We start from the raw sequence: 25,376 nt of genomic DNA, 5'->3' as shown, positions 1-25,376 counted from the left end.
CGTGCTGAATAATGTTGGTGGTTCTGCTCTGTGACGCACAGTCCATTGCAGTAAGTGTAATAGACAAATCTAAATTCGTATTGCATACGGAAAGTGTCAGCTGAGTTCGTTTGAATCCGTCCTCCAACTCCGCGGAAACGCTTTATTCCATGTCCTATCAGTGTGAAGTTCTCGAAAATGTACCGAAATAATACAGGTAGACGTTCATCTCAATTTGTAAGACCCCTATTTCGAGGGACATCGACAATATAAATAACTGACTTGTACAAAAAACAACAATTAAAAAGTTACAAAAAATAATGCCCCTCTTCTACTTATCGAAAAAATGTTGACCTATCGACACATATTTACAAAGGTTCCGAGACCTGCAATACATCTTTGGCAGCTGGCTTTCGTAATGGAGGGGGAACATCATCTGATGGTACTTGCGTTCCTGTTTTCAATTTCATGACTACCTAACTCGGAAGAATTCACTACCGTTACGGAGAAACATAGTCATTATTACTGTATATACTTGTAGGCCTAAGAACTCGCTCATTCGCGTCGTACGGGAGAATGTTTTCGGCCGTTGGATAGAATTTTGCTGAAGTCCTGGTCATTTACACCAAAGACAGAAAAATATACATACCCCCAATCATAAGGTATGTTGTTTGAAGACTTAACATGGACAGTAAATTGAATTGTGCTACTTAATCACAACCATCCTCTTTTATCACGCACTTATCCTCTATTTAAGCTATTTGGGCTTTCTTTCCTGAACAGAAGCATCACAACTATACTGTAGTATCTGAGAATGTTGACATGTAATAATTTTAAACCATATCAATATCCACACAGTTTTATAAGTTCTCTGTTTACACTGATGAGTACCATGGAGGGAGTTTTTCCCAAACAGCTGAGATTATAACATGCTCGTTCGCTACAGCGATTCTCTCACGGACGGTGGCGTTGTCTAGTGTATTATTTACTAACTCTATGTCACGGGAATAGGTCAGACGTACTGCAAGGCGTGCAGTTCATACAGAACCCTATGGGCGACCCTTAGCCACCTATCGGAAGAAAGCTGTAGTTAAGTGTGCTCTCCTAATATTCTGTCGTTCACAGTTCTAAACAGGGTTGCCAGATCACCAGCAGCTGTATGGGTATCGATCTTTGGATCGATATAAACACTCAATATGAAGGATGGGATCGCTAATCGCTATATATAACTGTATATCTTTCATTGTGGTGGTTCTGCAGCTCAGCAGATCGTATTATGGAGCCGCGCCTGCTTCCACCCCTCCAAGGGCCTTCATAGCCTGCACGGAGATGATTTGCTTTGCTTTCATACTCAGGCATTCGACGTATGTGCAGAATCGGGTCTCTACCGGTTTTTATCACTGCTCTCACATTTCTTTAACATTTTTGTATCTTTCGACACCAAATGATAAACCTACACATACAAAAGATGTTTAACAGAACTTACAATATTACGTCCAGTGTGCCCATGTCCAGTCTGTTTCTTTCCTCTATCCACTCCTTCCAAAATTTGCATCGCTGGATAGAATTGCAAAAGTCCGGCTCATTGACTGAATGGTCAGCGTACCAGCCTTCGGTACAGAGGGTCTCGGGTTCGATTCCCGGCCGGGTCGGGGATTTTAATCTGTTCTGATTAATTCTTCTGGCTCGGGGACTGGGTGTCCGTCCCAACACTCTCCTCATCATATTCAGACACCATACCACACTACCAATCACCACAGCAACACGCAATAGTGATAGGGTTGGCGTCAGGAAGGGCATCCGGACGTAAAACAGGGCCAAATCCACATGTGCGACGCAGTTCGCAGCCGCGACCCCACAAGTGTGGGAAAAAGTGGTGGCAAAAGGAGAAGAACATAGAATTGCAAAAACGTACCTACAATTTTGTACAGTTCAGAATGCTGTTGAGAACGCCCGCATTTAATAAAATACTAGCCCATTCTTTTAAAAGAATATTTATACATTATAACATTATACATCTCTACAATCAATGACCAAAGAAAGCACTGCTTACTTTATCATTAACCAGGAACATTGTAACTAGACATCGGATATTTAGGTCCCCAAGTTTTAGGCGCCTATATAGATGGGGAAAATGTATTTAATAGGTTCTTATTGCTCAATGGAATTAATGACATACGTAGGAGAAATTACTGTACAAGCAGAAATAATAATAATAGCAAAGTTTTCAGGACCTAAGTAAATAAACACACATTTGTGCTCAGAACTAGAAGCAGGGCTGGTACAAAGTGGTCAGAAGAACGGAAGAGGCAACATAGCGAGTTCATGAAGAGATTTTGGAAGAATAGGAAAGGGGAAGTCATCAAGCCAATGAACAAGTTCCAACGCGCTCTATGAATGGGCATAACGAAACAAGAAGAAGAAAACCATATTTAAAATAGAGCATACAAGACATTATAATGTAGCATTTGTGTACAATAGTTTACATTTGGTTGAGAAGAACTCACTAGAAGTGGCAAATAGCTAATCAACACAACACATTTATTCATGCACCATCGTCATTCTCACTTTCATTTCCGCCATAACTTAGCGCGCATTCAATCGTCAATAACATATCCCAACTTTCAGGTGTAAGTCTATGTCTGGACAGGATTAGTTTGAATGCAGAGATCTTTCAACATCTGCTGAAATGACTGGAACGTACTTAAACAATCAAACCTTGGGTGTTGTCGACTTTGTCCGATGGTTACAGGAATTTGATCAACCAATTACTGTAGTGGGGTCGAACTGGTCCGACTCTAAAATATCAAAACCAAGGATCGAAGAAGCCTTATCGTCTGTTTACACTACTGTCCCAATGAAACGACACAGGACAATATAATGAATATATGTAGCGGCCTTTCGGCCCTGTCAAATAACGTATATATGTATTGCCCTTTAGGTTAGGTTAGTCACTTTTAACCCGGTTGTGTCTTTCACCTTTTTAATATTTAAATTCCTCATAAATGACTTACTTAAAGCTCCTCTCATTTAACACGGTGGACACTTGTACTAGTATTTCACTGCTTTGAAACTGTCTGAGAACTGACACTGAGTCTAGTGAAACGAGGCAGTTGTTGAGGTTTTGGGGTTTAGGTTAATAACCCATTCGGGAATTCCTGCCTCTAACTGCTAACTACCCGTCGGACCAGTTCAACCGGGACTTTTCGTTATGGGAGAAAAATATCTTTGGAATGTTTTGACCGTCGGACCAGTTCGATACTTTTACAATTTGCTTTACGTCGCATAGACACAGATAGGTCTTATGGCGACGATGGGATAGAAAAGGCCTCGGGGCTCAATTAAGGTACAGCCCCAGCATTTGCCTGGTATGAAAATGGGAAACCACGGAAAACCATCTTCAGGGCTGCCGACAGTGGGGTTCGAACCCACTTTCTCGCGGATGCAAGCTCACAGCTGCGCGGCCCCAACCGCACGGCCAACTAGCCCGGTCAGTTCGGTACTATCCGAAACCTTAACAGGATTAAATTCTTCTGATAGGTCTGTGTTACACCCATTCAAAATATCTGACTCGCTCTTCAGTACTGTATAACCCGGATTTCTGTGAGGTACCATTTGCAGTTTCTTCAAAAAAACTTCCTGCCACGTTACTCGTAGCTCTTTTCATCTGTCACTCTGCTTTTGTAAGTACACACATTGATTCGGTGAGTGAATTTTGACGACTAATATAGTGTTTGTTAAGAATGTGAAATTAGCACGAATATATGCCAGATCATCCCTTAGTTTCTTCTCTTGTAGTACACTGACGGCCATCTCAATACACTGCGAGTGATCTTCCGAGAAACTGTTGACAACGTTTTCTATACAATGGATATTCCCACTGTAATACTGAATAGCCTGTAACCATGTACCGCACCTTGTTAAAATCGGTGCTGGGCGCAGGAGTAGATTTGGGAACTTTTCTTTAAAAGTAGCAACTTTAGAACTTTATTTTTAAATTACTTCCTTTAACGAAGAGATTAAATCATTCACTTTTGGGAAGCGATTTCTAATTTCTTCGGCTACATGGTGTAGTGCATGTGCGAGACAAGTAACGGGGATAACGGTTAAACCCACTAATTCCTGGTTTTAGTCTTGTCTCTCGGCTGCTTGGCTTGCACCTTTATCCTAGATACGTACTGTGAAAACTTAATTATATAATAATTTAATAATATTACTGTTATTTTATTAAGTGTATAATAATTAACGCGAAAAAATGTTCTTATAATCACAACAAAATGGGCGGGACAATTCTGTGTCCTAAAGCACTATTTTCCGGACACTTGGCAGAAGGTTGAAAAGGCGCATAATTCCGTTTTTCCCATGACGTATGGTCGCCCTAGTTTAAAAGCTGCTATAAATAATAGCACAACAAGAAGATATTGAAGCCTCCGTGGCTCAGGCGGCAGCGCGTCGGCCTCTCACCGCTGGGTTCCGTGGTTCAAATCCCAGTCACTCCATGTGAGATTTGTGCTGGACAAAGCGGAGGTGGGACAGGTTTTTCTCCGGGCACTCTGGTTTTGCCTGTCATCTTTCATTCCAGCAATAATCTCCATTATAATTTCATTTCATCTGTCAGTCATTAATCATTGCCCCAGAGGAGTGCGACAGACCTCGGCAGCCGGCACAATTCCTATCCTCACCGCAAGATGGGGACATCATTCATTCCATCCCTGACCCGGTCAATGACTGGAAAACAGGTTGTAGGTTTTCATTTTCAACAAGAAGATATTGTAAAACGCTAGTATGAATTTCCGTGAATATATCTGCACACCATTTCAATTAATTACATCAACGAAAGTCAAGGGCCGATATTTTTGACACTCGATTGCTCTGTAATACCCGTGTCGAAAGATTAGACTTAAAATTAAACAGTGCTTTTTTAGACGACCAAATTACAATAGTGATTTTTCGACACTCATTTCCGAAATGACCTACTTTTACGCTGTAGTAGCCTACGTTTAGATTATAATTTTAAGCACTCTTGTTTAAAATAGGAAATATTCAAAGTAAAGACGAAGTTAAGAAGTTGAATATTTGGAGGTACATCTTGTCATTTTCTTCTTCGATAATTTTTCAAAAGAATCTTAATATTTCTCTCTTGTCACAAGCTTAAAAATAATAATAATATGCCAATTGTACCAACCAAACATTGTGTAATCAACTTCCTTCATTACGTTTAATTCAACCGTTAGATGTTTCTAAACTATTTATTTAAAAGCAAATTAAAACATTATATTTATTAACTCACATCGTTTTGACGTAAACTGAATGAAATACATTATTTTATTTTTAATATATTGTTACTTTCAATGCTTAAGATACCGGGTTGATGGATGGTAGAAATAATATTAAAACCATGAAAAAGACCATGTTATATAATACAAAATATATTGTTTCCTTATAGAGCTTCGGAATAAAGTATATTAATGTCCTTCCATTTGGAGGTAAGATGTATACTGTATTGTGTTTGCCTTTCGAACTCTTGAACAATCCACGTACAATTGTCAATGGCAAAAGCACCGTTTTCGAAGATGGAGTCCTACAACTTTAAGCGACTGTTCTATGCCAAAATTTCAGATCTCTGTGTATCGTAGATTTGACTGGGCTTCGCACACGTACACACAAACACTTCGGAATATTAAGGGGTGATGGCTCCTCAGTAGTATAATAAGCGGGTTCGGGCGCCACCTCCACCTCGAGCTCCCAGAGGCCACCTCCACCTCCACCTCAGCCAGAGGCCTCCCAGATGCCTCCTCCACCTCAGCCAGAGGCCTCCCAGAGGTCTCCTCCACCTCCCGCGGGAAATTTGAATTTGTAAACAAAGCCACGTGCTTTTTGACAGCTGTCATCGACAACAACGCATCGCTATCCTCAGTACTGCCATCTTGACGGGCCTAAACCTCAGTAGTGCCAACTTAACCTAACTAGCGCGAGGTAAACAAAGCCACGTGCTTTTTGACAGCCACGTGCTTTTTGACAGATTTGTAAACAAAGCCACGTGCTTTTTGACAGCTCTCATCAACAACAACGCATCGCAAACCTCAGTACTACCATCTTGACGGGCCTAAACCTCAGTAGTGCCAACTTAACCTAACTAGCGCGAGGTAAACAAAGCCACGTGCTTTTTGACAGATTTGTAAACAAAGCCACGTGCTTTTTGACAGCTCTCATCAACAACAACGCATCGCAAACCTCAGTACTACCATCTTGACGGGCCTAAACCTTAGTGGTACCAACTTAACCTAACTAGCATGAGGTAAACAAAGCCACGTGTTTTTTTGACAGCCACGTGCTTTTCGACAGATTTGTAAACAAAGCCACGTGCTTTTTGACAGCTGTCATCGACAACAACGCATCGCTAACCCCAGTACTGCCATCTTGACGGGCCTAAACCTCAGTAGTACCAACTTAACCTAACTAGCGCGAGATAAACAAAGCCACGTGCTTTTTGACAGCCACGTGCTTTTTTGACAGCTGTCATCCGCCATCTTTAAACTACAGAGCACCGTGCTGCCCTCTTTCGTCACCTGTCATCGGCAGTGCTGCCATCTTGACAGACCTAAACCTTAGTGCTACCAACTTAACCTCACTAGCTCGAGATAAACAAATCCACGTGCTTTTTGACAGCCACGTGCTTTTTTGATAGCTGTCATCCGCCATCTTTAATCTATAGAGCACAGTGCTGCCCTCTTTAGCTACTTACCTTTGAAATGTGGTGGCGGATAATTTGAAAAATGCCTTTCGACAAGCAGCCATCTTTAATCCAGAGAGAACAGTGCTGCCCTCTATGTGGTGGCGGCAAATTGAAAAATTCCACGTGCTCTTGTTTGAAAACAAACTCACGTGCTTTTTTGACAGCTGTCATCTGCCATCTTTAATCTATAGAGCACAGTGCTGCCCTCTTTAGTTTGAAATGTGGTGGTGGTAAATTCCACGTGCTCTTGTTTGGAAACAAAGCCACGTGCAGCTGTCATCCGCCATCTTTAATCAACAGAGCACTGTGCTACTATCATGCGGGCAATTTCATCACCTGTCATCCGCCATCTTTAATCCACAGAACACCGTGCTGCCCTCTTTATGGCTACTACCTTAAGCACGTAGTAGCGGACAATTTGAAAAGTTCTGTTAGCTATCATCCGCCATCTTTAATCAAGAGAGCACCGTGCTGCCATCTTTAGCTAGATACCTTTGAAATGTGGTGGCGGCAAATTGAAAAATTCCACGTGCTCTTGTTTGGAAACAAACTCACGTGCTTTTTCGACAGCTACCATCCGCCATCTTTAATCAACAGAGCATAGTGCTGCCCTCTTTAGTTTGAAATGTGATGGCGGCAAATTCCACGTGCTCTTGTTTGGTAAACATAGCCATGTGCTTTTTTGACAGCTGTCATCCGCCATCTTTAATACAGAGAGCACCGTGCTGCCCTCTTTATCGTAGTAGATGTAAATTCGTCACCTGTCATCCGCGGTGCTGCCATCTTTAGCTAGATACCTTTGAAAAGTGGTGGCGGATAATTTAAAAAGAAAAATTCTACAGCAGCCCTCTCTCGACGCTAATTGCATAAGATGGTGGCTATACATGACTCCTTAAGGGTGCTTACGCAAGATGGCTGCTATACACAGGTTCTTATGAGACGCCCTTGGGATGCTTGCGCAAGATGGCAGTTATACATGGCTCCTTATGAGATACCCTAGGGATGCTTGCGCAAGATAGCGGCTGATCTTATGGGATGGCTTAAGGGTCCTTGCACAAGATGGCTTGAGACGCCCTAAGGATGCTTGCGCAAGATGGCGGACACAAGATGGCAGCTATACATAACTCCTTATGAGACGCTTTAAGGGTGCTTGCGCAAGATAGTTGCTACTCTTAGCTTAGAGGCTAACGTGTCGTGATAGTTCGATTCATTAAATTTAGGGCTTAAATGCAAAATGTTAAATATATCGAAAACGGTGCACCGTAGAGCAAAACGGACAAAATTTTTCTGCCTAATACCTAGGTTCGCAGTATGAGGAACAAGAAAATCATAGTCTAATGATGGGATCAACGGTTCGGTTCCTACTTAGGCCCTTTGGCATTTGCTCTGTTTTAGCTTTATTGAAGCGAGTCTTCGTAACATGATCAGGTCTAGCTATGGTAGAGAGTATAACGTACCGTGCAGGTTCGATTCATTAAATTTGGAGGCTTAAATGCAAAATGTTAAATATCTCGAAAACGATGCATCGTAGAGCAAAACGGACAAAATTTTTCCGCCTAATACGTAGGTTCGTAGTATCAGGAACAAGAAAAAACATAGTCTAATGATGAGATCAACGGTTCGATTCCTACTTAAGCCCTTTGGCATTCGCAGCTATCTATTTCTACAAGATGGTGGCTGCTCTTATGAGAAACAAGATGCCTTGAGACGTCCTAGGGATGCTTACGCAAGATGGCAGACACAAAATGGTGACTATACATAGCTCCTTATGAGACGGCCTAGGGGTGCTCGCACAAGATGACGGCTACTCTTATGAAGAAAGCTAGCTTAGAGGCTACTGCGCAGGATAACAGCTGCTGTTATGCATGTGGTGGAGGGCAATTTGAAATTCTATGTGCTTAATCAACAGAGCACCCTGCTGCCCTCTTTAGCTGAAATGTGGTGGTGGATAATTTGAAAAATTCTTTTGACAGCTATCATCTTTAAAAACAATGGCGACTATACATAGGCTGTTAAGGTCTTATCATTCTCCTCCTCCTCCTCCTCCTCCTTCTCTACCTCCTCCTCCGCCTCTTATGTCAAGGCATAGCTTTATATCGAACAAGTTTAAACCTGCATCGCGAAGGCAAGCGTGTGCAGCGATAACATTATTGTGCATGTTTAGACTTTCGAAACATAAGAAGAGTAGAATCAAACGCTGTACTCGATACGACATGTGATCAGAACATTGATTGATGCGTTCAGAAAAACAAAATAAGTGATCAAGACTAGAATCGAACAATGTACTCAATACATCATGTGTTTAGAATATGTCAGGGGATACGCTTGTTCTAAGAAGATCAGATTGAAACATAACAAGACTAGAATAGAACACTGTAATCGATGTTGTTAACTTCAACATGTGATCAGAACATTGATTGATGTGTTCAGAACACAAAATAAGTGATCATGACTAGAATCGAAAACTGTACTCGATACAACATGTGATCAGAACATTGATCGATGTGTTCAGAACACGAAATAAGTGATCAAGACTAGAATCGAACACTGTACTCAATACAACATGTGTTTAGAACATGTTAGGGGGTACCCTTGTTCTAAGAAGATCAGAATGAAACATAACAAGACTAGAATCGAACACTGTAATCGATGTTGTTAACCTCAACATATGATCAGAACATTGTTTGATGTGTTCAGAGCAAAAGTACAATTTTGATGATTTGCTTAGTGTAAAATCAAAAACTATGGAAACACACTGTGCACATATCGCGTAGCTAACTCGCTCAGTAAGCAATATTGCAAAACTACAACTTCAATGATTTGCATAGTGTAAAAATCAAAAACACACTGTACCCATACTGCGCAGCTAACTCGCTCGGTAAACGATATAGCCAAAGTATAACTTCAAATTATTTACCTTCCATCATTCGTCTTGTGTGTAAAAATCAGTCGAACAAGTTATCGCATAAACATGGCTGAAAAAAAATCGTGATAGGGTATGGAACCCAGGGGTTACATCTTATCAGAAGGGCAAAAAGGATGAAAGGACTCTTCCTCCTCCTTACCGCACATTCCTTGAAGGGCTAATTGGCTGAAGGGCTAATGGGCTAAAGGGCTAAAGGGCTAATGGGCTAAAGGGCTAATGGGCTAAAGGGCTAAAGGAGCAACAACCTCGTCGATCGCTATCAGCAAGAACGCTTGTACTTTGTTAAGTGTAGAAAATTAATCTTTATTTGTAAATGGTTTCATGTTCAGAACAAGGAATGGAAAATCCCCGAGGTGCGATGAGTTACGTTTTTCGAACTAGTGTTTGGAACACTGAACTTTTCAAGATGATAGCAGAGAGTTTAGCAATGTTCTGTTGTTGGATTTTAAATTCCGCGCTACAACATGCATAAGGTGGTAGCCTTGAGGTTTACCGCCGTAAAGATGGCAAGAGTGAGGTTAACAATGTTCTGTTGTTGGATTTTAAATTCCGCGCTACAACATGCATAAGGTGGCAGCCTTGAGGTTTACCGCCGTAAAGATGGCAGCAGTGAGGTTAGCGACGCTCTATTGTCCTTCAAAGTGAGGTTAGGGTTCGTCAAGAAGACAGCTGTCAAAAAAGCACGTGGCTATGTTTACCAAACAAGAGCACGTGGTCGTGACGTCACGGTCACGTGGCTATGTTTACCAAACAAGAGCACGTGGTCGTGACGTCACGGTCACGTAGTACGTTGCCTCAGCATGTAAAGTTCAATGTCTACACCTACGTAGTTAACACTCTGCTATGTTCACAAGATTTTTATACATCACTATTCGTTATGCTTTAAGTTCATGCACATAGGCTATGCTAAGATAGCAGTACAAACACATGCGAACTTTGTACATTCTAATGGAATAAGTTTAGTACTGTGTGCATCATGGATACATGATGTGTGCACGCATTTAATCTTGACTATACGTAATGCTGCTGCTTTGTTTACAAGATTTTTATACATTGCTATTCTTTATGCTTTAAGTTCGTGCACGCACAAGCGATACTCGTACGCTCTAGCAGGAGAAGTTTAGTACGATATTCGATACATACATTATCGATAGGTGATGTGTACACGCTTTAGAACATAGCTCATCTTTATGCTTTAAGTTCGTGCACAGGGGTTTGGGATACACAAAAGCGATTGCTACATGCTCTAGCGGAAGAAGTCTAGTACGATAGTCGATGCATGTAAAATCGATAGGTTATGCTAAGATAGCAGCACACTTACATGATTTTAGCACAATCTAGTGGAAAAAGTTTAGTATGATAGTCGTTTCGTGCAAAATCATTAGGTAATGTGTAAACGCTTTGAAACAAGGCTATTCTTTGTACTTTAAGTTCATGTGTATGAGTTATGCTAAGATAGCAGCACAACCTAGCGGAAGAAGTTTTGTACGAGAGTCGATACATGCAAAGTCGATAGGTAATGTGTACACGCTTTGAAACATGGCTATTCTTTGTACCTTAAAGTCTTACGTATAGGTTATGCTAAGATAGCAGCACAATCTGGCGGAAGAAGTTCAGGGTGATCTGTACACGCTTTGAAACAAGGCTATTCTTTGTACTTTAAGTTCATGCATCTTAGTTATGCTTGCGATAGTCGATGCATGTAAAATCGATAGGTTATGCTAAGATAGCAGCACACTTACACGATTTTAGCACAATCTAGTGGAAGAAGTTTAGTACGAGAGTCGATGCTTGCAAAATCATTAGGTAATGTGTACACGCTTTTTTGACAGCTGTCTTCTTGACGAACCCTAACCTCACTTTGAAGGACAATAGAGCGTCGCTAACCTCACTGCTGCCATCTTTACGGCGGTAAACCTCAAGGCTGCCACCTTATGCATGTTATAGCGCGGAATTTAAAATCCAACAGCAGAACATTGTTAACCTCACTCTTGCCATCTTTACGGCGGTAAACCTCAAGGCTGCCACCTTATGCATGTTGTAGCGCGGAATTTAAAATCCAACAACAGAACATTGTTAACCTCACTCTTGCCATCTTTACGGCGGTAAACCTCAAGGCTACCACCTTATGCATGTTGTAGCGCGGAATTTAAAATCCAACAACAGAACATTGCTAAACTCTCTGCTATCATCTTGAAAAGTTCAGTGTTCCAAACACTAGTTCGAAAAACGTAACTCATCGCACCTCGGGGATTTTCCATTCCTTGTTCTGAACATGAAACCATTTACAAATAAAGATTAATTTTCTACACTTAACAAAGTACAAGCGTTCTTGCTGATAGCGATCGACGAGGTTGTTGCTCCTTTAGCCCTTTAGCCCATTAGCCCTTTAGCCCATTAGCCCTTTAGCCCTTTAGCCCATTAGCCCTTCAGCCAATTAGCCCTTCAAGGAATGTGCGGTAAGGAGGAGGAAGAGTCCTTTCATCCTTTTTGCCCTTCTGATAAGATGTAACCCCTGGGTTCCATACCCTATCACGATTTTTTTTCAGCCATGTTTATGCGATAACTTGTTCGACTGATTTTTACACACAAGACGAATGATGGAAGGTAAATAATTTGAAGTTATACTTTGGCTATATCGTTTACCGAGCGAGTTAGCTGCGCAGTATGGGTACAGTGTGTTTTTGATTTTTACACTATGCAAATCATTGAAGTTGTAGTTTTGCAATATTGCTTACTGAGCGAGTTAGCTACGCGATATGTGCACAGTGTGTTTCCATAGTTTTTGATTTTACACTAAGCAAATCATCAAAATTGTACTTTTGCTCTGAACACATCAAACAATGTTCTGATCATATGTTGAGGTTAACAACATCGATTACAGTGTTCGATTCTAGTCTTGTTATGTTTCATTCTGATCTTCTTAGAACAAGGGTACCCCCTAACATGTTCTAAACACATGTTGTATTGAGTACAGTGTTCGATTCTAGTCTTGATCACTTATTTCGTGTTCTGAACACATCGATCAATGTTCTGATCACATGTTGTATCGAGTACAGTTTTCGATTCTAGTCATGATCACTTATTTTGTGTTCTGAACACATCAATCAATGTTCTGATCACATGTTGAAGTTAACAACATCGATTACAGTGTTCTATTCTAGTCTTGTTATGTTTCAATCTGATCTTCTTAGAACAAGCGTATCCCCTGACATATTCTAAACACATGATGTATTGAGTACATTGTTCGATTCTAGTCTTGATCACTTATTTTGTTTTTCTGAACGCATCAATCAATGTTCTGATCACATGTCGTATCGAGTACAGCGTTTGATTCTACTCTTCTTATGTTTCGAAAGTCTAAACATGCACAATAATGTTATCGCTGCACACGCTTGCCTTCGCGATGCAGGTTTAAACTTGTTCGATATAAAGCTATGCCTTGACATAAGAGGCGGAGGAGGAGGTAGAGAAGGAGGAGGAGGAGGAGGAGGAGAATGATAAGACCTTAACAGCCTATGTATAGTCGCCATTGTTTTTAAAGATGATAGCTGTCAAAAGAATTTTTCAAATTATCCACCACCACATTTCAGCTAAAGAGGGCAGCAGGGTGCTCTGTTGATTAAGCACATAGAATTTCAAATTGCCCTCCACCACATGCATAACAGCAGCTGTTATCCTGCGCAGTAGCCTCTAAGCTAGCTTTCTTCATAAGAGTAGCCGTCATCTTGTGCGAGCACCCCTAGGCCGTCTCATAAGGAGCTATGTATAGTCACCATTTTGTGTCTGCCATCTTGCGTAAGCATCCCTAGGACGTCTCAAGGCATCTTGTTTCTCATAAGAGCAGCCACCATCTTGTAGAAATAGATAGCTGCGAATGCCAAAGGGCTTAAGTAGGAATCGAACCGTTGATCTCATCATTAGACTATGTTTTTTCTTGTTCCTGATACTACGAACCTACGTATTAGGCGGAAAAATTTTGTCCGTTTTGCTCTACGATGCATCGTTTTCGAGATATTTAACATTTTGCATTTAAGCCTCCAAATTTAATGAATCGAACCTGCACGGTACGTTATACTCTCTACCATAGCTAGACCTGATCATGTTACGAAGACTCGCTTCAATAAAGCTAAAACAGAGCAAATGCCAAAGGGCCTAAGTAGGAACCGAACCGTTGATCCCATCATTAGACTATGATTTTCTTGTTCCTCATACTGCGAACCTAGGTATTAGGCAGAAAAATTTTGTCCGTTTTGCTCTACGGTGCACCGTTTTCGATATATTTAACATTTTGCATTTAAGCCCTAAATTTAATGAATCGAACTATCACGACACGTTAGCCTCTAAGCTAAGAGTAGCAACTATCTTGCGCAAGCACCCTTAAAGCGTCTCATAAGGAGTTATGTATAGCTGCCATCTTGTGTCCGCCATCTTGCGCAAGCATCCTTAGGGCGTCTCAAGCCATCTTGTGCAAGGACCCTTAAGCCATCCCATAAGATCAGCCGCTATCTTGCGCAAGCATCCCTAGGGTATCTCATAAGGAGCCATGTATAACTGCCATCTTGCGCAAGCATCCCAAGGGCGTCTCATAAGAACCTGTGTATAGCAGCCATCTTGCGTAAGCACCCTTAAGGAGTCATGTATAGCCACCATCTTATGCAATTAGCGTCGAGAGAGGGCTGCTGTAGAATTTTTCTTTTTAAATTATCCGCCACCACTTTTCAAAGGTATCTAGCTAAAGATGGCAGCACCGCGGATGACAGGTGACGAATTTACATCTACTACGATAAAGAGGGCAGCACGGTGCTCTCTGTATTAAAGATGGCGGATGACAGCTGTCAAAAAAGCACATGGCTATGTTTACCAAACAAGAGCACGTGGAATTTGCCGCCATCACATTTCAAACTAAAGAGGGCAGCACTATGCTCTGTTGATTAAAGATGGCGGATGGTAGCTGTCGAAAAAGCACGTGAGTTTGTTTCCAAACAAGAGCACGTGGAATTTTTCAATTTGCCGCCACCACATTTCAAAGGTATCTAGCTAAAGATGGCAGCACGGTGCTCTCTTGATTAAAGATGGCGGATGATAGCTAACAGAACTTTTCAAATTGTCCGCTACTACGTGCTTAAGGTAGTAGCCATAAAGAGGGCAGCACGGTGTTCTGTGGATTAAAGATGGCGGATGACAGGTGATGAAATTGCCCGCATGATAGTAGCACAGTGCTCTGTTGATTAAAGATGGCGGATGACAGCTGTCAAAAAAGCACGTGAGTTTGTTTTCAAACAAGAGCACGTGGAATTTTTCAATTTGCCGCCACCACATAGAGGGCAGCACTGTTCTCTCTGGATTAAAGATGGCTGCTTGTCGAAAAGCATTTTTCAAATTATCCGCCACCACATTTCAAAGGTAAGTAGCTAAAGAGGGCAGCACTGTGCTCTATAGATTAAAGATGGCGGATGACAGCTATCAAAAAAGCACGTGGCTGTCAAAAAGCACGTGGATTTGTTTATCTCGAGCTAGTGAGGTTAAGTTGGTAGCACTAAGGTTTAGGTCTGTCAAGATGGCAGCACTGCCGATGACAGGTGACGAAAGAGGGCAGCACGGTGCTCTGTAGTTTAAAGATGGCGGATGACAGCTGTCAAAAAAGCACGTGGCTGTCAAAAAGCACGTGGCTTTGTTTATCTCGCGCTAGTTAGGTTAAGTTGGTACTACTGAGGTTTAGGCCCGTCAAGATGGCAGTACTGGGGTTAGCGATGCGTTGTTGTCGATGACAGCTGTCAAAAAGCACGTGGCTTTGTTTACAAATCTGTCGAAAAGCACGTGGCTGTCAAAAAAACACGTGGCTTTGTTTACCTCATGCTAGTTAGGTTAAGTTGGTACCACTAAGGTTTAGGCCCGTCAAGATGGTAGTACTGAGGTTTGCGATGCGTTGTTGTTGATGAGAGCTGTCAAAAAGCACGTGGCTTTGTTTACAAATCTGTCAAAAAGCACGTGGCTGTCAAAAAGCACGTGGCTTTGTTTACCTCGCGCTAGTTAGGTTAAGTTAGCACTACTGAGGTTTAGGCCCGTCAAGATGGTAGTACTGAGGTTTGCGATGCGTTGTTGTTGATGAGAGCTGTCAAAAAGCACGTGGCTTTGTTTACAAATCTGTCAAAAAGCACGTGGCTGTCAAAAAGCACGTGGCTTTGTTTACCTCGCGCTAGTTAGGTTAAGTTGGCACTACTGAGGTTTAGGCCCGTCAAGATGGCAGTACTGAGGTTAGCGATGCGTTGTTGTCGATGACAGCTGTCAAAAAGCACGTGGCTTTGTTTACAAATTCAAATTTCCCGCGGGAGGTGGAGGAGACCTCTGGGAGGCCTCTGGCTGAGGTGGAGGAGGCATCTGGGAGGCCTCTGGCTGAGGTGGAGGTGGAGGTGGCCTCTGGGAGCCCGAGGTGGAGGTGGCGCCCGAACCCGCTTATTATACTACTCTCCTCGTGTCGCGGACCGAAAATGGCTTCCTACTCAATGGACTTACAGTCCGAGGAATACTACTTCGCCCGCGGCATGCTCAGTCATGATGGTGGCTTCAATAATATTCGTCATCAGTTTCAGAGCCGTGTTCATAGCAGAGGGAAGGATTCATATTCCTGAGAAGGATAATCGGTGCCACAATCGTCCACCCCAAGGTGTTCGTGGGTGCTCCAGGTGACTCCAAATTGTTCAAAATGTGTGTCGTCTAGTTGACAGCCTCATCTGTATGACATGTCGTGTCGATAGACTTGCCAATGTATAGAAAATCGGATAATTCTTGTTGATGACGTTGACGGCTTCATGTCTTGGTACAAGAATTGCTCTTAGACACAGCCATGCGTCTTAGGTGAAAACCTGTGTCCACCTATGACAAACATTTTAGATCTTTGTTTGTCGTGGATTTGGCTGGGCATCGCACAGACAGACATCATGGATTGAAGGAAAATGGATTCCTAATCCACGGACTTAAAATGGCATCTTGACTGATATATGTATTATTCTTTGTTTATTATTTTCGTCTATCTTGTGTCCTATATGTTTCCTCTAAATGTATACGTGTCTAACCCTTGTCCTCTTTCTCTATGGGATTTGGGTATAAAGTGAGGTAAACCTTCGTAGCGAGTTTTTACGACCGGATGACATTCATGACATCAATCTAATTAGATGAGTTAATGAGATGAAATGAATGACATGATATAATATGATAGTAAGAATGAAGAGGATGAAACCCGGCGCCGGCACATAGCCCACTCCTCCCGAATAGCTCAAGACTTTACGTCCCGATCCGACGAACGAATCACCATATGAGACTAAAAACGACTTTCTACGCCCTGGACGTAAAATGGCTCCTTGAATTGTGTTCTCTACCTATCTTATATATGTTGCCTAGCGACAGTGACTCTATGCATTTAATCTTGGTGACAGCACGTTGTCATATCCCAATATACGTTTTTCGATGGTTTTTCGTTCATAACTCACCAACGAAAGCGAAAATGAAAATTCCGGCTTCGAGGTGCATTCGGACGCCCTTCCATCTACCTATGTTCAAAATTTCAGATCTCTACGTGCTGTAGATTTTGCTGGGCATCGCGCACAGACAGACAGACAGACAGACAGACAGACAGACAGACAGACAGACAGACAGACAGACAGACAGACAGACAGACAGACAGACAGACAGACAGACAGACAGACAGACAGACAGACAGACACTTCCTTTTATTATTATAGATTTTTTGTTCACGTGACTAGGATTTACGGTAGATAGGACTTGCACAAGACCGACAGCTTGTTCGAATAGCAATGCCGTTACAGATAAAGAACAATATGTTCTTGAAGAAACACGTCAGCTTTCTTTATTTACTTTTTTTACGCCAAAACTTACGTTCAACGATAGAAAAAGATTAAAGGTGTCCTAAAACCTAATAATGTCCATGACGGAAAAGAACGCGAACTGACAAAGGAAGGCCAGACATGTGAAATGAAGGTGAAGAAAACTTGAATGAGAACTTAATTTGACACAATGCCAAAGTTATAGAATAATTTTAACATCAATAAACATCAAATACTTTGCATATTTTCTTGGATCTTTAAGTATAATTTCCAAAGAAAATTATGTATTTCATTTGTGCTGTTCTTTCCGATCAGCCGCGTTTGAAGGGGATAACACTTGCTATATAGCAATTGTACCACTTTCGAAGAATTTTTTTTTTTTTTTTTTTTTTTTTTTTTTTTGCCAGAGGTTTAACGTCGAACTAACATACTGAAGGTTTTCTTTTGACTAGAATGACTCTTGAACAGCGACTCTGAGGAGGAAATGTTAATATTCTAGGAGGTCTTATTATCGAACCTTTTGAGGGGAAGTTCGTTCACGAATGGTGTTGTAAATCCAATAAAAAGGTTACTTTTCGTTCATGTAACAAGGATTTACGGTGGATGGGACTTGCACAAGATGAACAGCTTGATCGAATAGCAGTGCTATCATAGATATAAAGGAACGCTGATGTGTTCTTAAATAAACACGTCACGTTTATTTATTTATTTATTTATTTATTTATTTATTTATTTATTTATTTATTTATTTATTTTTACGCCAATGGGGGATCTTAGACCTCGTTTACATTTAACCTCAAGTGATATTAAAATATACCGTAATATGTACAATAATTTCCAACTAACTTACAGGTATTTAACTATAAACTTTATGCATAAAGATGAATAATAAGATCTTAATCGAGTATCTTGCCTTTGCTGGCAAGACCTAGTATTTACAGTGGTACGGACTAGAACGAATGTTACTTTCATTGACCAGTCTCAGTCTTGGCTTTGAAAGTGAACGAGGTATTAGCGATGCTAGTAACGCCATTCCTTTTGCAGCCAGTCCCTGTTATGAATGGTGTGAAAATGTTGCTCATAGAGTTTGGTTGGCGCGTGCATTTCAGTGGGATTGGTAGACTGATATGTAATCTTCTAGCTCGGGGAGGAAAGCGACGGGAAACACCAATCCTAATTTTTCGAGTATGCCTCTTCAGTGATGCCTATGCCAGTTGATGGCGCATGGGGATCAAACCAGCCTTTGGGCTGAATACTATACATACATACATACGGCAAGCATAATCTACGACTTATCCGCCTCGTACTTGTCATAACTACGGCATAATCGAGTGTTTGTCCAATCCTTGTCCCGTTTCCCTACGGTGTCGGGTATGAGGTGAGACGAATCTGTCGTGGCGGTTGTTTTTAATGACCGGATACCCTTCTTGACGTCAACCACATCAGAGGAGTTAAATAAGATGAAATGAATGACGTGTAACCCTGTGCCGGCACATAGCCTACTCCTGTCGAATAGCACCAAGGGGTCTGCTCAAGGCTTAACGTCGCCATCCGACGGACGAATCACCACCAACAGCGTCATATGCCCTCACTCCATTTAAGCACTGCAGAGAGGTTTGGAATTTAATCCAGGCTTTTGGCACGCAATCTAATGATTAGAAATTGTATACCACCACCTCCCCTACCCTGCCGGCCAACATTCTGATGATGAATTTTTTTTCGACCAACGGGACTCGAACCGGCTAACCTCGGTGTCAGACAGTTTAGACTTCAGCGCCTTAACGATCACGGCCACCAGGCGGGCTACAGCATAATCGAGCATCAGCCATATTATCTATATAATCTATATAACAGTTACAATATTCAATAAAGTTGACTGTGGAATAACTTAACATCTATAACAAACTGATGGTCACATGACAATAAGAAATTATTTCAAAATTTCGAAGTATGGAACGCCTCGTCTCTCCCTCTCTTTCTCTCTCTCTTTTTTAATTTTTTTTTTAGAATTTTTAAACTATTCATAAAACAGCTCCATCACGGTTTACGAAAGGCAATTCATTACATTTTGTTTGTATAGTAATAAAATCACGTTTCCATATCTTCGAGGCATTCCGAGGCGATTATATCAATGAATGAGAGACTGCTGGGACGCATCGCCCGATTTTTTGCTAGGCGTTATCAAAGATAGAAATAAGCGGTTATGGAGATAATTGGCCTGTAATTTATAATAATGAGGCGCGTGTCAGTAATGGTCAACTGAAATGATTTAAATTAAGTTCTTCACAATAAGCAGTCATATAACAGTCATATAATTATTATTCACGACGGAAAGCATGACAATAGGGGGATATTTCAAGTTACCAGTAGTAGACAGCTCCTAATTTCCAATACATCGGTAAACTATTCAGCACTTACTATAAAATGTAAAACACAATCAGTTTCATTAAATAGGGATAACGCTTATTATTCATGGCTAAGTCTCGCCAAGTGGATATGATGGATTTTTATAAGAATAATTTTTGCTATTGTAATAATCACAGAGAAAATAATGGTTAAACAATGTGCTATGCACACTTGGAACTGTTATACAGATACAGTGGTATAAAATCTAGTATAATTTAGATGAGACTTTAATATACGAGTGATAGCGATCTTAATACAGGGCAACAGGTCGACATTGCTCAGGAAATCTTTTGTGGAACTCGACATCCGGGAGTTTCAATTAACGATTAAAATCGCCCCACTTAAACAAGAAGTCAACAATTTGCTAGGATGTTACATCAGAGAGAAACGGTATATGAACTAAGTGCATTTCCCTCACTTTTAGCTTGGTGTGGACGAGAACTTTCTGCCGTGACGACTGATGCAGAAACACAAACAATGATGAATCACTAAGCAAGAGTAACCAAGCATTCCTCAGTATCACCTCAAGAACTACCATATGATGGAGATAGAAATCATTTCAGTAATAACCCGAGGTCCAAAAAGTTCCCGGAATATCTCATTTCCCGAGCTTAATAACGCTATGTGGGATATTTTTGCATTAGTTGTTGACGTCACTACTGCACCAATTTCATCGTCTTTCCGTGGTAACTATCTCTTGTTGTTTACACTGATGCTTTCACGGTCCGTAGATTTTTCTTGTTATCTTGACACGGCAAAAGCCAAAAAGCTTATTATCATGTCTATCTCTAGTGTATTACTTGTTCGTTGCATCCGAGCATGTCGGCTAGAGTTACATGCAAATGTCAAATTTTGTGTTTTGTTACATTATTTCCTTCAGAGAGATTAAGGATGCTTCAAGAAGCATATGATGAAGCAGCAATGAAAGAAAAACAGGTTTATGCCTGGCATAAACGCTTTTGTGAAAGCCGAGCAAGTATCAAAGACGATCTGCGCAGCGATAGACTTCCAACTGCTACCAAGGAAGAAAACATACGGCGCGTGCGTGGGTATTGCGAGGGTTGTCGGGCGAAAGACTACTTCAACCTTTTCCATCGCACGCTCGAGTTAACTCGGAACGCAATGCTTCCACCGTCCCATTCACGAGTTAACTCCGATTTCAAATGTCACACTCTCACCCAATCCCGAGTTTAGCTGCATGTCCGTTGGTAAACACGAGGTGGTATCATCTTATAGTTCCCAGTAAATAATAATAATAATAATAATAATAATAATAATAATAATAATAATAATAATAATAATAATAATAATAATAATAATAATTTAAATTTAATGTTATTTTTATGTCCCACTAATTACTTTTTTTGACAGTTTTCGGAGATGCCGAGGTCAGAATTTTGTCCTGCAGGAGCTCTTTTAAGTGCCTGTAAATGTAATTTGAACACCTTTACATACCACCGGGCTGAGCCAGGATCAAACCTGCCAAGTTGGAAGCAGAAGGGCAGTGTCTCAACCGTCTGATCCACTCAGCCCGGCTCCACCTCTTCCATTGTGATTTCACTCTTGGATTCTGTCTCCTCACACTCTACCTCTATCATCTCATTTACACCCCTTCCTCTCACATTCTGTAATCCTTCCATCTTTTCCTTATCCCTTCTGGTTGTGTTATTATCTCCCCTTTTTATCCTTTCACCTGCTTTGTGTACACTCTGTCTTTCCTCTTCCTTCTTACAAGTCCATATAGCATCCTTGCACTGCGATATGCATTAACTAGACACAGTTAAAATACTAGTCCAGCCGGGAATTTAACCTGGACCCCTCTGAACAGAAAGCCATGATTTTGAACATTTGACCAAGGAGCTGGACACTATCGACAGCACTTTGTAACATCCAAATGTGTTGGTACTAACTAGAAAACTTGAACTTCAACCAAGAAGTGTTGAAGTACTGATGAGATAGCATAGGAATAAGTCAATTTAGTCATTTAACACGTTGAGTGCCATGCGACCCCATTTGGGTACGTGAGAGTAGTAAAATTGTTGAGCTACACCAAATACAGTAGAGACAATACGCGACACTGAGCAAGATATCGAGGGACAGCTATTGGAGCTATCTCTAGCGAGTAGACCTGAAAACTACTGATTCTGTCATAAGAGCACGTGTATTTTTGTGTGAAGTTTTTGGTGTTCTTTATGTGTTTTCAGTGAGTTGACATAATTAAATAGTAGCGTGTGTCATTCCTTGATATCTCCTCTCAACATGACGGGAAAGGTATGTGCTGTGTTTGGCTGCAGTGACTATGAAGTACAGAAGAATGCACGGTCGTTCTTCAGGGTCCCTCGTGACAAGAAAATGTAAGTAATATTGTGTTTGCATATATATTCTTCCAGTGACAGAGATTTTTATAGTACTTCATAATCTTCTGACCTGCTCGACCCATGTTTTAACTGGCTTAAAATGTAATACGCATATTTTATTGTATAGTGCAGCAGTTAACCTTCAATACCGATGTGTTGTTGTAGGTGTGATCTGTGGGTTTTGAAATGTCACAGAAGTGATTTGGATAAGGTGTACAAGAAAGAAAGGACGTTACGCTTATATAAGAATTATAAGATCTGTTCAGATCATTTCCAAGCCAGCAACTTTAAAAATCCTCGACTATATAGCCAAGGGTATGTTACATTTTTACTCTAATTGTACGTAAATATTCCTCAAAGCATCACTATCGACAACATTTTCATCCCTCTTCTCAGATTAAAGCCGGGATTTTATAGATTTTCTTTCTGTTAGTAGGCTTCATGTTAAGAGAAAAATTGTCCAGCTATTAAATGTTAATTCATTGCATCATATGTGTAAGGAATGTTCCGATATTTTTATTGACAAGTGTCTTAATGTGATGATACAATGTTTTTAAAAGAGAAAAAAGACAAATCCAACCGTAAGGGTTCAGGCAGGAATGCTAAAGCTAAAAAAGTAATGCATAAATGAAAGATCAAGCCATTTCACACCTTGTTTATATGTCTAATTTCAGTCTTTGAATAATAACCTTTTAAATAATTCGTCATTCATTTATCCAGAATTGCTTTAGTAACTTCGAAGTTAATGTCTCAATAACACTTTCTTTCTAGACGTAATTTATTTATCCATTTCCGTATATACATTTCCAATGATATTTGAATTTAGCGCGATTTTTTCAGGTCAAGTCACTAGGAGCGCCACCGTCGAATTGTCTCCCATTTTAGCAAGGCTAAATCCGTAAGTGTCGCGTATTGACTCTACTGTATTTGGCTACATGTCCCCATATGGGGTCATACATTCGTTCAAAATCAAGAACTGTGCGTACCCATTTGGGTGCGCAGTATACCCGTGTTTCAAAGCTGTATAAAGCCTCTTCTTGTCATCTGTTGGCCATCTATTTAAGTATGTACATAGTTCACCTTTTCTGTTTTGGCGCGACCCCATATGGAAACGTCAGGCGTGCATTGTAGGGTGACAAAGTCACTGTCTATCTCGCGCACGGATTGTTAATGTTGGTGTGCAGTGCTGTGAGTTTAGTGTTGTGTGAGTTAGTTTGCTACTTTTATTCATTACCACTATGAGTAAATCGAGCAGTAAGAGATTTAATGAAGATTGCCTGAATGATTCGTTGAATAATTCGGACAATGATGATGTAGACGAGGAATATAGTTACAGTGACTTTGATCTCAGTACAGACGATGACACTGCTGAAAGTAGTGGCAGTGCTGAAAGTGATTATCGAAGTGAAAACGAGGATAGGCTTTCAGTGCAGAGAACAGCTGGGAATAATGATAATAACAGCAGCAACTGGAGGCCTTGCATTGGCGCTCAGCGTGTCTTTCTTTTTCAAGGGGCAGAGGCACTTCACACTGGGTTGGCGAATAATTCTGAAACCTCACCTTATGATATGTGTTCTTTATTCATAACAGATGATGTAATCAATTTAATGGTACAAGAAACTAACCAAAATGCTCAGCAAGTTTTGATGTCTATGCATTTAAGCAGATCAAGCCACCTTAATGAATGGATCGATACAACACCTGACGAAATGAGGAAATTCCTCGGTTTGCACTTGTGGATGGGTCTTGTGCAACTGCCATCCTTTGCCTGTTATTGGAGCGATAAGACAATGTTCTACACGAAAGTTGCTCGTAGTGTTATGAGCAGAAACAGGTTCCAGTTACTGTTGAGATTCTGACACTTTGCCAACAATGAGCAACAGGTAGGCAAGCTGCACAAAATACAGCCGCTAGCGAATTTGTTAGTTAACCGATTTCAGGAAGTGAAGACCCCTGGGTGCAATATGGTCATAGATGAATCTATGTTTCCCTGGCGAGGAAGATTATTGTTCAAGCAGTATCTCCCAGGAAAGGCCCACAAATATGGTATTAAGATGTTCAAGTTATGTGATGATTCTGGTTATACGTATAGAATTATTATTTATACTTGAAAAGGAACAGTCGCTTCTGATAAAAATCTTTCTATGGCGTCAGAAGTTGCACTCCACCTGATGGAGCCGTACTTAGACCAGGGGCAATTTTTATGCACCGATAATTACTACACTTCGCTAGAGCTAGCAAATTACCTTCTTGACCGCAAGACACATCTTGCCTGGATATTGCGAAAGAATAGAAAGGGCTTCCCAAACGAAGTGACTGCAGCAAAACTGAAGAAAAACAAGTCTAAGGCCATGGAAAATGATAAAGGTGTCACAGTAATGAAGTGGATGGACAAAAGAGATGTGTTGATGATCTCAACTAAACACAACAATACCATCGAAGCTACAGGAAGAACAAGTAGAAATGGTGAAGTTATAATGAAGCCTACTATGACCGTAGATTATAATTGTATGAAAGGTGGCATCTTGTCGTCTTATCACTCTGCTCTACGCAAGACAATACGATGGTACTTCAAAGTCGCAGATGATCTGGTGTACGGTACGTGTGTTGTCAATGCTTTTCTCACTTATAACCAGACGCACACAGAGAAGATCCAGCTTTGTGACTTTCGCCAGCAAGTGGTGATAATGATGCTCTCTCTCCCAGAAGACCCAGTCAATAGGACACCAAAGAGGGGCAATCATTACCTCGAATAGCGAGATCAACTCACAGACCTAAAATGTCGCAGGCGAGTTATACTTCACACAAGTAACACTGAATATAATCAATATTTTACCATAATAAAGTGCATTTATATGACCTGAAATTCTCTTACAGAAGAGTTCGCGGATGCTGCAAGTGATGCTACGACGAGTGCAGGCAGATTCTGAGCAGCAGAGAAGCATGCAAGAAAGCAACAAAAGTGTCCACCATCTGCAAATCTTGCCCTGACAAGCCGTACTTGTGCGTCAACTGCTTTGAACTGTACCACAAGAAGAACTGGTAAGTACTTTCAGCACATGTTTACATTCATGATACTGCAGACAACACAATTACACAGGATTCACACATAAGTGCAAGGGACTGAT

At 41.0% G+C, this 25,376-nt stretch overlaps 1 protein-coding gene across 5 annotated transcripts in view; it reads right to left on the bottom strand.

The window, feature by feature from the left end:
- Positions 1–25,376, bottom strand: part of LOC136878810 (uncharacterized) — a 648,211-nt gene that overhangs the window by 329,335 nt on the left and 293,500 nt on the right. The gene's annotated exons all lie outside the window — the stretch shown is intronic.

The sequence above is a fragment of the Anabrus simplex genome, chromosome 8 (genome assembly GCF_040414725.1).
Source record: "Anabrus simplex isolate iqAnaSimp1 chromosome 8, ASM4041472v1, whole genome shotgun sequence".
In the NCBI taxonomy this organism is placed as follows: Eukaryota; Metazoa; Arthropoda; class Insecta; order Orthoptera; family Tettigoniidae; genus Anabrus; species Anabrus simplex.
The sequence above is the reverse complement of the archived record's forward strand: the minus strand, read 5'-3'. Positions and strand labels throughout refer to the sequence as shown.